We start from the raw sequence: 15181 nt of genomic DNA, 5'->3' as shown, positions 1-15181 counted from the left end.
GAATCGGACTTTCTTTCGACCAACGTAAACCGATTAAAAACATTTTAATTCACCGACACTAATCGGTTTATATATATTCATATGTGAACCGATTCTAGCTTGGCGTAAAAACATCCAGGAAGAATGGCTTTCACAATCGGTTTATGTTGACATATCGAGTAAACCGATTGTTGACATGTCAGGCTAGAATCAGTTTAAATATTAAGTGCATTAAGTTCAACACAAGATCATCCAAAATAAAAACATCAACCACACAAATATCATCCAAAATACAAACATCAACCATCCCAAAAAAACTCAAAACAACCACAAGTCCTTTAAACTTAAAGTTTTAGTATTTAAAAGTTAAACTTAAAAACTTAAGGAGCACCAGGAGCATTTTCAGCAGCAACAACATCAGGAGCAGCATCACCACCACCAGCACCAGCATCTGGAGCAGCTGCAACACCACCAGCAGCAGCATCATCAAAAGCAACAGCTTCTGCATCATCCATGGCTATACATTCAGCCATTTCTTCAAACATACCTTCCAACTCATGGTGGCGATCCCTCTTAGCTGAAATAATGTTTCTCCTCATCCTAGCGAACCTCATGACCTCAACAAGCTCTTCCAGTGCAAGCATATCAATCAATGCGAGGGCTTGATCAAGACGGGTCTCAACTCCGAAAGCAAACTTATATAGGCTTCTCTCTGGCACTCTTTGTGGTTTCCTCAGAACATCCTCCAAGGTTATCTCTCGATTGTAAAATGCTGTGTGAAGTCCATTCTACAAAAAAACAACAACAAAAAAAGTAAGAAATCGGTACATATAGAAACATAAGTAATCCGATTCTGGAGAGACTAAAACAATCGGGTTATGTGGTACATGTATAAAACCCGATTGTGGAAAGGAAGATGAAGAGACTACAGTAATCAGATTATACATATTACATCTATAAACCGATTCTGGTGATGTATTTTCATATTTCATTTCTACCACAGAATCGGGTTATGTTAATTATCATGTAAACCGATTACTGTGCATGTTCTTCATGGATGAAAACAAAACCCAAAATCTGTTTATTCGATAGGTCAATAAAAACCGATTCTGGGTGTAATCAGAATTTTGATTTGTCAAAAACGAAGATTTAAACATGTAAATCAACAAGATATGAAGAATCATAGATTGGGTTGATGGAGATTTACCTTTTTCTTGTGTGGATCGAAGATTCGTTGGAGAAGAAGATGAAAATTAGGGTTTTGAGAATTTGGAAAGATTAGGATGGAAATAGAAAGTTTTTATTAGGTTTAGGTTTTTTTTTTTTGGATTTACTGAAAATAGAAAGATTAGAATTTATATGAGAGAATTTTAGGAATTAATGTGTGGGTATATTAGTATTTATTAGAAGTTTGGGTGCCTATAGTAATTTGGTGGTGTGGGAAAGAAAATTTGATAGGACCCAATTAAGTGGTATAGGCCCCAATTTAGCCAGGTAATTTAAGGGTATATTAGAGAGTTTATTGGGAAAATATGACTATAAACAGAAATTGGACACAATTTTGAAACTGACGAAAATGGAATAGAGGACGGTCTTTTTGAAACAGAGGGAGTACTATTTAATTCAAAGGTACACGAACAGATTCATACAATTCGCGAACTAGCTGAATTTAGATGTTTCATATAAACCTTTTTTTTCCGAGTAAACAAACTGTTTTGACAGTTCGCGAACTTGCCAAATTAAAAAGGTCTCTGAGTTACGAGATGACTTTGAGTTCACAAACTGTTTTCACAGTTTACGAACTAATTCGGTCTATTATATACTCTATTTATGCTTGACGGTTCCAAAACTACTTAACTGTGTCTCTCTGGAAAACCGCTTGGTGCACTAAGGTTGCACACATATACTTTGTAACTAAAAGAAAACTTCTCATATGATTTCATACATAATCATTATGGATAAGTTTAGCTTGCTTGATTTCAATGGAATTCTTAAGCATGGAAACTAGTTCGCAAACCTGCTTAGTTTAGCATTGTTCATCAATATAAATAGAGGACTTCTTATACATGAGAATATTAATCCTGACACTTTTGTGTCCTAGTTGTGGCTAGAGTCTTCCTCTAAAACCTAGGATTCCTCTGAAAAAACTGTATTAGTTTACGACTTTGAAAGACTTCACTATGGGATTCGGAAAGCATGGTGAGACTCTCTTTTACCTGATAGTTCTTGTTTTGCGGATGTTGTTTTTATTGATCTTTTAGTTTTCGAACTATAGATGAGATAGATAGAAATCACAAAGTACTCTTCGTCTCAGATTTTTTGATTTCACAAGATAAATATTTAAATCACTTCTGGTTTGATTTGTTTAGATTGGTCTTGTGATGTAGAATTGATTAGGAAACCTTATAAGTATTGAAGAGAATAAGTTCATCCTAATATTGAGTTTGCTTGATATCTTCTTTTCTTGAAGATCACTCATAAGCATATAGATCTATATATATACCTTGATTGAATATATTTTTGAAGGAAAACAAATAGGTTTTTTGTTACAGGCAGAACACTCATAAAAGTCTTCACTTAGGATTAAGAAACTCTGAGGCCTGTAAAGGACGTCAGCTAGGGGAATCGTGTTGCTTATGGTCTTATGAGGTCTAAGAGACGTTAAGGAGCAAAGCAAAGGATGGATTTCTCGTAGGGTCGATTCGGTCTCAACCAAATTTCAGTCCGAGGAATCGTGTTTCTTGCGGTCTTGTGAGATCCAACATTCCATTAAGAAGAACAACTAAAGTTGAATTTCTCGTAGGGTCGATTCGGTTTCAACCACAGTTCATTCCGAAGTCTGATAGTAGGCTAGTATCTGTGGCGGTTTAATAGAGTGTGGTGTTCAAGTTTTGGACTGGGTCCCGGGGTTTTTCTGCACATTGTAGTTTTTCTCGTTAACAAAACTTCTAGTGTCTTGTGTTATTTCTTTTCCGCATTATATTTTTTATATGGGGGATTTTGTGTTTTCCCCTCAAAATAAATAGCTATTTTGCATTTCCCCCTTTATAAATCGATAATTGGTGAAACCCCCTTTAACTTGGATGTACCATAACTGCGCAGTTATCTGAACACGTACAGTGCAGTCTGCATGTGTGTCAGGATAAAAAACAAAATTCTAAGAAGACATACTTACTGGATCACCACCTCCTTTACCACTACGACCACCACCATCCCCTCTTTTACAAATCGAGATCAAGTTCTGAATTTCAGTAAATCACAATTAAAAGTCTCCAAATCGATAACGAATCAATCGGAAATGAAATGATTCGTCATTTATTTTTTAGAACATAAAGAGCTGCTTTCCATCTTAACAAATACAAAAACAAGAAACCCTAATTCGAGTTCTGAAAACCTGATTCATACTGAAATTTTACATAAGATTCCCCAAACTCATATAAAAAGCCAAACCCCACAACAAAACAAAACCAACATTCCATTTTTTTCTTCTGATTTTCACCCAGTTAATACCCCCCCAACCCCCCCCCCCCCCCCCCCCCCCCCCCCCAAAAAAAAAAAAAAACCTACCTCAAACTCAGAGAACCTGATTCGTTAGAAAAAATATCTAATTCTTTGTAGAATCCAATTTGTGAAGAACCAATTTAGGGAACCTTAGAAAAATCAGCAGTAGGTGAAATATTGAAGAACAATATCCAAAGGAAAAAGCAGCAGTAGGTGAGATATTGAAGAACAATAGCCCAATTCTTTGTAGAATTCGGGTTGGTACAACAACAAAGAATCAATTCTCGATTGATAAAAAAAAGAAACAATTCTTGTAAAATTCGAGTAGACAGTGACGAACGAAACTTCCAAATTCTTTTCCTAATCTTTAAGGGTTAGGGTTTCATCAAATTTGAAACTACAAATTACTGAAACCCTTCGTCTGATTCGTCTTCATCTTTCAAACCCTTCATCTATAACAACAATATACTTAAACCCATGATTTTAATTTCAAAAATCTACTAACAATTTCTTATCCATTTTGAAATTAGGGTTGGGTTAAATGAAATTCAGGATTTTTTTAAACATGAATGATGTTGGTTTTGCTGTGTGTGAGAGAGAAGAGTAAGCGAGTAAATCAAAGAAGAGTTGGTGTGTTTACTGCTTTGATTACACTTACAGAATGGAGTCGGTGATAGGGAGGGGACGAAGGTGGAATTTTAAGGTGTCTAAAAATAAAATAATTATTTATGGTACACACGCGCACTGCGCGTGCATAATTAACCGACTTGTCACAGCTGTTATAACAGATGGGGGTTTCACCAATTATCGATTTATAAAGAGGGAAATGCAAAATAACTATTTATTTTGAGGGGGAAACACAAAATACCCATTTTTATATTTATAATATAAATATCACAAGTAGTATGTTAAATTACCTGGACATTTTTTAAGCCCAAAAAGACTGTATAAAACCTACAACATTTATTCTTGAGAATTCGTATCTTGAAAGGAAGAGTACAAGACTTGTTCTTATTGGAATTTGGTTCTGTAGCGATTCGGGTACATACTAGGTTATTACTTAAATATTGATTTTTTACATCGTACGAGTTAAATTTGTCTCCATATCAAGTATCAGATCTTTACTGTTTATATGTATTACTGATTGTGACAAGTTTGTCCATACAGGTTTTTGAATAAAATTTTTACTTGGTACCCCCTATTTTTTTCTTTTCAAAATCAACCAGTTAGCATACTGACCAAATTAGTTTATGTACTTGAATTCAAAATTGTCCAGGAACATCTCAAAATCAACCAGTTCGCGCGAAATGACCAAATCATTTCGTCTAGGTGAGTTTGTAAGAGATTTTATTCATCAAGTATGTTATCAATAAACTCAAAGTTCGTGTACTGACCAAATTAGTTCATGAACATTAATGAACTTGACGTCTCCTTTGACTTCTTACGCAATTATGATTTATTAAACAACAAATTGTTCTCAACTCATTAAGCGATAAGTTCTTTAGAGAAGCTATTTCTTGATTTTTTCGAGAACTGTCGAGTACTAGCTTGAACTCAAAATTTCATATTTGCGATTTCATATTAATACCAAAGTCATACGACATTGTCTCAGTAGATAGAATGATAAATATATGGTAAATAAAATAGGCAGTCTTCACATACCTTTGTTGATGAGGTCCTCGTTGATATCTTCATTTGTTCTTTAATCTTCAGGGTGTGTGTCAGTGAATTATGACAGTCAACTACCATGCTCTAATCCCATTCCGAGACTGACTTTAATACTAATCAAGATAAAGTTTTTATTAACTAAATTCGACAACAAGCTTGGCATACCAAAACTTGTGAGTTTGACCAAGGAATGCTCTAACAATCTCCCCCTTTGTTAATTTTAGTGAAAAACTATCAATTACAAATGGATTCAAAAATAAAATAAACTTTCATCTCAATTTCCATAATACTTTTTGATTTTTTGAATCTTCAACACTCTTGAATTCTTTGTTCTTCAAGTTTTTATATGGTTGCACATATTCATTAAACACCTTGTTGTTGAAGATCCGTATCTTGATAAAAACTTATGAGAACACTCAAGTTAAAGCATCTAGAATGAAGAATCAATGTACTCAAGTTAGTGCACAATATTTCTTCCTACTTTAATGTCCATTTTATCAAAACTTTAAAGCAATACTACGGTGATATGTTTTCTCTTTGATATTTACTTGTCTCATTTCGCTAGATTTGTAGTTTACCTTCACACAACTAATTCACTCTCCCATTAGACAATGTTCCGAGAAGTCATATGTCTTAGTAGATTATTACTAAATAACTCTCCCCATTTTTGTCTTAAATTGACAAAGATTTAAAATAGGATCATAATGAACTACACATGAATAGATTATCAAGACTAAAGGTAATATACCGTCTTTTCAGATGATTCCAATAAGATTCACCACTTAGGATCTTCACTAATAAGAGATTTTTATTGGTACATTCTCTCCTAAAAGGAGTAAACTAGACAGAAACACAAAAGAATATATTACTAAATGAATTGTGCATCAACTTTATTGTCATCTTATAAGTAACTCCATGTGGCATGAACTTTTGCCATTTTCTCTTCTAATCTCCCAATTTATGACAAAAGCTTTTTTCCAAAATCAATTTTATTTAGGATATATCTTGACACAAGTATCATGATTACTAGAGTTTTGGTTTCCCTTTATTGCTTTTTCTTGTTGAAGAAAAGATGTACTAGGAATTTTAACATTCTTAACACTTTTTCCTCTAGTTGTATTCATCGTCAACAAATCTTCAAAAACTAAAAAGTAGAATAAAATAAGGTAGAAGTAACAGAATCAAGCTTTCCAAGAGAATAAATTTCATAATTGATCTAAACCCTTTAAAAAAAATTCAATTACGATCACAATGGTATCAAGATAAAAAAAAACATTCCAAAATCTTGACAAACAACTTATGGTTATGTAACCTAAATTTCCCTTTTGAGACGCTCGTGAACTAAGAAGAAGAATTTATTTTTTTTGAAAGTTTGCGAACTTATATACGACTTAACGAGCCTGGAAAAGAAAGATACAAAACTTATATCTATTTAGCTTCTTCATCTTAGAATTTTCAAAAATCATTTTGTAGGAATTTTCTCGAAATACATCAAGTAGAAATTTAGATGGTATCACTGAGACTTAGTAGAGAAAAGTCTTTACTGTGAGTAAAAATGCAATAATTTTTGTGATATAATTTAAATAAATCGATACAAATCCCTCAACAAGATGTATTAAAGCAAGACGAAAAATGTCACCGAAAGTACATTCTGATATTTTACGGGGATAATACAGAGTCATTATTTTTCTTTCAAAAATGAACCTAAGTTTAAATATCGATATTATGATTGGATAAATATCTAAGCACATAAACTTTTTATTAGATTTTTATGTTGAAATTATCATGCATCATGTCCTAGTCTCTTGCTTAACAGTCAAATAGGCAGGGAGCACTTTACAAAGAGCATAAAAATTATTGATACCTATATCGAGTCATAACATTTTGGACTCACTATTAGCGAATGCGGTAGCACCTTGAGTTCAACCAAAAATTTCAATTCTCTAATCAAGATTTGAAGGTGCATAGAAGACAATTATGACAACCTCATTGGGGTTTTATATTCGTAAAATCACATCTTTATGTAGAAAGGGCTCAACAACATAAGATGGACATCAATTTTCTTCCCTGAAAGAAAATTAATTGCAAGAACCCTTCATTTTCATAGTGAAACATTAGAAAAAACTAGGGTCCCACCAAATACACCTGATACAACTTATCGAGATATGTACATGATGGGGATATCCAATTTCTTGTTACCAAGAAAGAGGGTGAGCAAGAAGATGCTCATGAACCATCTTAGAATGACAGTTGTTGTCTCTTGTGTATTGAGAATGACCAATCTTGTGAGATTTCTTGATCAAGCTTGGTTTTCATCGTGCAGTTTCCTTTTTGTTGGAGATGCAACCAATCAATTGAGTTATGTATTCCATTGAAGTATCCATTGTCATTGTAGTACTCTTTTCAGAGAGAATACAAGACTTCTAAATGTGACCAATTTCTCCATAATGATACAAGGAATTCACCTTGTTTTTAAGTTGAGCAAGACGGTGCAAGAATTCAAGAGTAACCTTAATGGCGTGAAAAAGATTTTCTTCTATAAATCTTTCTTTTTTGCATTCCTTAAGAAAATTTAATGATAATCTTTCGAGACGACGAAGCCTGGTATTCTTGACGGATAAATTCTTTTCTTTTACCCTTTTTGAGGGAGCATTCTTTTTTTCGATGAGGAATTATAGTTGACTTGAGAACATCTAGGGGGATATAACCATCAGTTGATCCGATCTCTTAGACAAAAAACCCCGAAGAATCCATAAGGAATTATGGTGCACGTTACAGGTGAACCAAGCGAGCTTCTCAAAATAATTTCTCATTAAGGTAAACTCTTAGGATCACTACAAACACAGACTTATTGGGTCTTTACGGTATCTTCATGCTTTGATACCAATTGAAAAGAAGAGGGTACCTAGCACACCAAACTTTTTCGTGGGTGAACCTGTATGAACAATTCCTTGTACAATCACTGAGTATAGATCAACAAAAAATATTTGTATACCTGATTGGGAATATGAAGAATTTATACTAGGCCTAGTATAACTCCACATAGGAAAGCTGAATGTGAAAGAAGAGTACCTTGCGTCTTACAAAGCAGAAACGCAACATGTACTGGCCAAAATGAGTGGCGTCATCATTGACCACGCATGAAGAAAATCTAAATATCACGCATAAGCTTTAGCTACTCTTGCGGCAAAAATTCAATTAAATGGAGCAGAAGAATGTCGGTAACAATCAAGCAAAGAATGAACTTCATATAAAGGTTTTTGGGAATACCCCTCTTTCTAGGTCAGTAAAAAAATGTAGGAAAAACTCTCAACATGGAAATGAAAAAATACTTCTCAATATGGAAAGAGTTGTACAGTTAAGGATGTCATAAATTGCGTCATAAAAAAAGAAGAATACTGCCTTAAATATACCTCATAGAGTCACCACTGACTCTACATAAACTCATCTTTTGTTCTAGTTTTATACAAGTTAAATAGGATTTGAAAATATTGTTGTCTTTTTAAGATCTCATTGTATCTGAAAAGACAATATCCGTCAGTTTGTTGGCCTAATAAAACTGCATTGCTACTTCTTTAAAGGTGGGAGTGTTCTAACCAGAGAGATAACGTCCATAGAACCGCGAACATCGTCTGCAGAGACGAAACTGTACTGAGACATAACAATTTGTTTGTTTTATGCCCACAAGTGTTAGCTCAAGTTCTTTTTTACCAATCCTTAAGAAATTGTATTCTTAACTGGTTTGAGGTTAAAGCTACCTTTGAGTCAGATCAAATGCATTCTCTTTATGTGGCAGTTCTGTGGCAGATTTGGAAGGTTATATGTAAAGCTAGCATAGAATATATGAAGCAAGGCCCATATGGAAATGGTAAATAAGTGTTTGTTAGAAGTAGCAGAAGAGTACAAAACTGAAAAAACGGGGGTATAACAACCACACCCAATAATTCATTCGACAATCTGTATGGACTAACTCCAATATTATTCTGAGAGCACGAGCTTATAAAGCGAGCTCAACCAAGAAAGATATCAAAGAGTTATATCTCTTTATCTCAAATCAATCAGCAAATCAAACAGATAGAACTCTATGAGCCTGATTGATGTGAGAAATACTTGGACGGTACCAAAGACCAATGCCCAAGTGTCAATCAATCTATATCCAACAAACAAGGTCAGATTTACCAATTGATTGAACTACGCACAACCTGTGATATTTCAATTATATAAACAAATATAATGCGGAAAAGAAATAACACAGACACCAAAAAATTTGTTAACGAGGAAACCGCAAATGCAGAAAAACCCCGGAACCTAGTCCAGATTTGAACACCACACTGTATTAAGCCGCTAAACACACTGGCCTACTACAAGTAAACTTCGGACTGAAATATAGTTGAGCCCTAACCAAGTCTCACACCGATTAAGGTACAGTCGCATTCCTTAAGCCTCTAGAACCACGCCGGATTCTGTGCACTTTATTCCCTTAGCTGATCTCACCCATAACTAAGAGTTTCTACGACCCAAAGTTGAAGACTTATAAACTAATCTGTCTCCTACAGATAAGTCTATTCTGATAGATAAATTTGTCTCCCACAGAAGTACCTACAAAGTTTTTGTTCCGTCTTTTGATAAATTAAGGTGAACAAGAACTAATTGATAATCCGGTCTTATACTCCCGAAGAGCAACCTAGAAATATCAATCACCTCACAATAACTTAACTATATGGTAGTAGAAGAAGTTATTGTAGAATCACAAAGTCTGAGATGAAGAAATTTGTGATACGTTTATATCTTACCTATCAGAGATAAATCTTGAGCAAATCTTAGATAAGATAGCACTCAATACGATAGAACAAGTAAGATCAGAATACGCAACTACAAAGAAAATAGTTGGATCTGGCTTCACGGATCCCAAATGAAGTCTTTAAGTCGTTAACCTAATATGTTTTGGAAAAACCTAAGTTAAAGGAGAATCGACTCTAGTCGCAACAAGGACACAGAAAAGTGTCGGGATTAGGTTTTCCAGTTGCTAGAGTTCTCCATTATATAGTCTTTCAAATCAGGGTTTGCTTACAATCAAAGCTAAGATAGCTTAGTAACAAAGCATTTAATATTCACTATTTGATGAAATCCTGATTTAAGATTCAATCTAAGTTTGCTTAAAACCAAAGCAATATCTCTCCACCGTTAGATGGTCTTAGCTTGTTACACACAAATGAAATATACCTTCATTTAGATATGGGTAACCGTACCTAAACGTGTATATTGAGTTGGCTCAAAAACAGTTAACTGAAGTTAGCCATATGAACACTTTTGTCTTAACCACAATCATCTAACACATCTAGATCAAATATGATAATAATCAATCATGAAAGATAATCAAATGAATCTAATTGTGTTTCGCATAGAGTTGTTCAATTGTTCACTATCTCATAGAAATATATATGAACAAATTGAAACAAAATCGGATTGATTCGTAATCGTACAAAGTACTTATATAAGAATCAATTCATGAACATTAATCCACGGTTGCAAAGATTGCATTCCTTAATTCATAAATGTATTTGGCCATGACTATGAAAAACATACTTAACCAATTGTAGAACTTAAACCACTAAGTTTGAAAACCAGTACGCAAACTATAGCTTCTGGACTTTGGTCTTGTCCATCCGTTTGCAAACGGGTATGCAAACAGTCGTCCCGGGCCTAACTCAGGTAGAACCGTTCGCATACTAGGTATGCAAACAAGGTTCTCGGACTTAACAGTTAAAACCGTTCGCATACTAGGTATGCAAATAAGGTTCCCGGACCTGAATTATAGCACAACAGTTTACATACTAGGTACGCATACTGTGTTGTATCCAGACAAAGGTTTTTGTTCTAAACTCCCATTTCAATCATTGAAACGTCCTTAGAAGACGACAATAGTTGTTTCAGAAAAATTATTAGCTTCAAGTAATTTTAAAGTGATCGAATGATCAATATAAAACTTTCCAAGTCGATATCAAATGATTGTCTCACAAAAATCATGTAAGATGTTTCAAAGAAATTTCTGCATGATCATCTTTTGACTTAATATTTAGTTTCCAACAAACAAATTGTTTCCAACTAAACTTGTCAAGAATAATGATGAACGTAGCTAAAGCAACAATCTTTCAACTCGTATTCGAGAAATAGATAAGCGAGATAAACTAGGATCAAAATATCAAATGTGTATAATATAAAAGTCTATATAACTATACGACTTAGTCTCATTAGGATATTGAATAGAATAAACTTCTGAGTGATAGATAAGTTTTAGTGTCCACATACCTTTTGTTGATGAAGTTCCTCCAAGCTCCCCTCAGTAGATCTTCGTCTTCAATCGATGAACGTCGTGAAGTCTAAAGCTCAACTACACATTCTATCCAAATCCGAGACATAGCTATAAGTAGACTGGAAATCAAGACTTATAGTTTTGATCAACTAAACTTGACAAACAAGCTTGAGATAGCAACGCTTGCGAGTTCGACCGAGCAATGTTCTAACAAAAACATTCTAATTTAGAGCTAAATATAAAGATGTTGTGCCTGATTTAGATCGCGCATATGGATTTTAATCTTATACATATAGTTGTTTAATGTTTGTTGATGCTTCCCTTAGGAAACATTCTTGTCTTGCAAGTTGTAGAGTTGTTTTCTATGGATCCAACGAAGCCGCAAGATGTACATCATCCAACTCAGTATTAGACACTGAATCAAAAGCTCTGCTAACAACTATAGAATGGTCTAAGGAGTTCAATAAAGAGAAAGTTTTGTTTGTTTCGGATAACCTTTCTTTGGTAAATGTTGTAAATGATCAAAGCTCTTCTATCAGCTGGAAACCTTTTTCCTTGGTTACAGACTGTAAAAATGGATTTATTTTCTTTTCTAAATCTTTTTCTAAATATGTTAAGCGTACTTTTAGTGGGGTGTCATATTGTCTAGCAAAGTTAGCCAAAGAGAAATCGATAGATAAGCTCTAGTTTAATCAGCTTCCTCGTATTTTTGAAAAAGTTTTCCCTTTCTATAACTTTTATTTTCTGTTAATAAGATCTTTGCTTTCAAAAAAAATTTAAAAAAAAAAGAAGAAAAATCCCAAAGAGAAATTATTTGCCCAAGCATGCGTAAAAATATATTCAACATATATGAATAACGATTTTTTGGGCACTAGCCCATTTTGGTGGGGAAATATTAAGTTATTTGGGGATGGATATTTGAAGTAAAATTGAGCCACCCTTATCTTTGTATTTTGTTAATACCAAAAAACCCCGTTGTAATTAAATCAGTGTTAGTGTAATGATTTGTTAGTGTTAGTGTAATGATTAATTAGTGATTAGTGATTTATTAATATGATAGTTTTGTTAGAATCATAACTATTGAGAGAGAAGAAGAAGAAGAAGAAGAAGAAGAAGAAAAGATGAAGAAAAATAGGGTTGAATCCAAAAAATCTTATTTTGAGTTTTCTAAATATGATATGAGTGATTCTTGTGATGATAACTCCTCCTCAGAATCAGAACCTCCTTCATCTCCTAGAGTATTTGTCAATACTTCTAACGATCCGGGTATGAGTTATTTGTTAGATGATGAATGTGTTTTCCCCCAAACTCATGCTAACGACCCAAATGATTAATTCTATCAGCCAAAACCAGAAGATGAAGATATGTGTACTCAGGTATGGCTCAAATTCAGTTAATGTAGCTTGAATTGTGCAAAAAATTGGCCAAACTGAATATTTCAGTAAAAAAATTCGGCTAGGTCAAAGTGGTTCGGTTACCTAATATGCATTGTGATGTAACTGAACTCTTCTGTATGTGCAGTTCAGTTACTTGATGTAACAGACGCAGGTAACCGAACTCCATTTAATTGAGGTTTTTCAGAGTTCGGTGATATTTTTCCAGATAACGTTGCGGAACTAATCGCATAGAGTAGACATATAACAGTTCGGTTTAGTCTAGTATACTGCCAGTGTTTCCAAACTTAGGGTTTGGTTTAGTCGTGTGAACTAACTTTGTTTCCAAACTTCTAAGGAGAAAATTTGTCATCAAATTTCGGCAAGCTCGCAAAAAATTTCTAGTGACTAGATAACCGAACTCTGAGTTCGGTAAGGCCGATAAACTTTTTACATTTCCGAAATTCTAAGTGTTTCTTGTTTGTGGTTGTCATTGACGTTGTGCTACTTCTCGTAGGTTGAATGTGATCCAATACCAATGGAAAATCAACCTTCCCCAGTTGAAATTTTGTACGAGGACACATCCCATCACTACATGAATGACTTGGTATTCAAAGATCCAGCGGAGGCAAAGAGTTGGGCTAGACAACATGCACAAAAAGACATGTGCGTATTAGTTTTGAATGAGAATGAAACAAAAACTCGCTTTGAAATGGTTTGTGAGAGAAGCGGTGATCCCGACAAAAGCCACAAGAGGAAGGGTTATGTTTATAAGGGAAAGACAAATAGGAAGAACAAAACTTTCTCAAAGAATATTAATTGCCCATTCAATCTATCATTTAGTTATAAAAAATATTTGGATGGATGGGTTCTCTACCGCGTTATGGAAGGTCGTCATAACCATCCTCGTCCGGAGCATCTTGAAGGACATTTCATGGCGGCAAAGCTAACTCCTAAAGAGCCGGACAAGGTAGCTAAAATGAGGAAAATGAATATTTCACCACTTCAAATACTCCAAATACTAAAGGAGGATAACAAGGATAACCACTCATATTTGTCCACCATTTACAATGCAATTGAGACAATTAAAAAGAAGGAATTGAGAGATAGACAAGTGATGCAACAATTGTTTTTCTTGGCCAAAGATAAAGACTACGCGGTTCAAAAGGATGTGGATTGAGACGGAGAGATAACACAACTCTTCATTGCGCATCCGACAAGTGTTCAATTGGCTCAATGCTTTCATGAAGTTCTAATAATGGATTACACTTATAAGACAAACAAGTACGAGATGCCATTGTTGAATATTGTTGGGCGTACTTCGACGACGTCACCGTTTACCGTTGTGTTTTGTTTCTTAAGGGACGATCAAGAACCTAGTTACATTTGGGTACTACAACAAGTTAAGGCAATCTTCCGAGGTGATGATATTCCCGGGGTTATAGTGACCGACAATGAAGTCGCATTGATGAATGTAATAGAGGTAGTGTTCCCACTAGCCCATAATATTCTTTGTACGTTCCATATATGGTGTAATTTGATCAATAGGTGCAAGCCAATAATATGTCCACCCAAGAAAAAAGGACATGAGGAGGTTAAGAAGCTACCGGAAGATAAACGAGCGGATGTAAAAGAGAAGGTTGAAAACAATACGAACTAAATCACGCTAAATGGGTTGCTTTCAACTGTGAAAGGGAGTCATTGTGTTGGTCTCTTACCGAGGAAGAGTATTATCTAATTGCGGTGTTTATCGCCCATTGGGATACTCCCGATTACCCCGATGTTGTATCGTATGTTCTTCGCCAATGGTTGGAACCACACAAAAAGAGGGTTGTTTACTCCTATACCAACCAATATAAACACTTGGGAAATCAAGCGACAAGTTTGGTAGAGTCGGCTCACCACCGGTTGAAGAAGAATCTCTTTGGATGTGTTGATAATTTTGTGACCGTGTGGAATGCTATGGAAAATTACTTCAAGCGCGACTTTGATAAAATTAAAGAGAAGTTCCAAAAAAGTTGTATATTCAAAATGATGGAAAAGTATGCTAATCACTAATTGTTCAAGGGAATCCATTACAACGTATCTCGGTAATGTATGAAGTTGTCGATTATAGAATTCGAGTTTATTGAAAAGTGGGAAACCAAGCGGGATGAGGTGTGTGTTTGTAACATGAAGAAGTCTATGGGACTCCCTTGTCGCCATATGATAATCAACTACGAGCATGGTGTAATACCTTTAAGCGACATTCATCCATTTTGGAAGCATCTAAGTTTTATCCCCCCTCCAAAGGAAGAAGAAGCCGGAGAAGAGTTTGTTGACAACGAAATGGGAAGAACCGTAATAG

The sequence above is a fragment of the Papaver somniferum genome, chromosome 3 (assembly GCF_003573695.1).
Source record: "Papaver somniferum cultivar HN1 chromosome 3, ASM357369v1, whole genome shotgun sequence".
Taxonomy (NCBI): domain Eukaryota; kingdom Viridiplantae; phylum Streptophyta; class Magnoliopsida; order Ranunculales; family Papaveraceae; genus Papaver; species Papaver somniferum.
The sequence above is the reverse complement of the archived record's forward strand: the minus strand, read 5'-3'. Positions refer to the sequence as shown.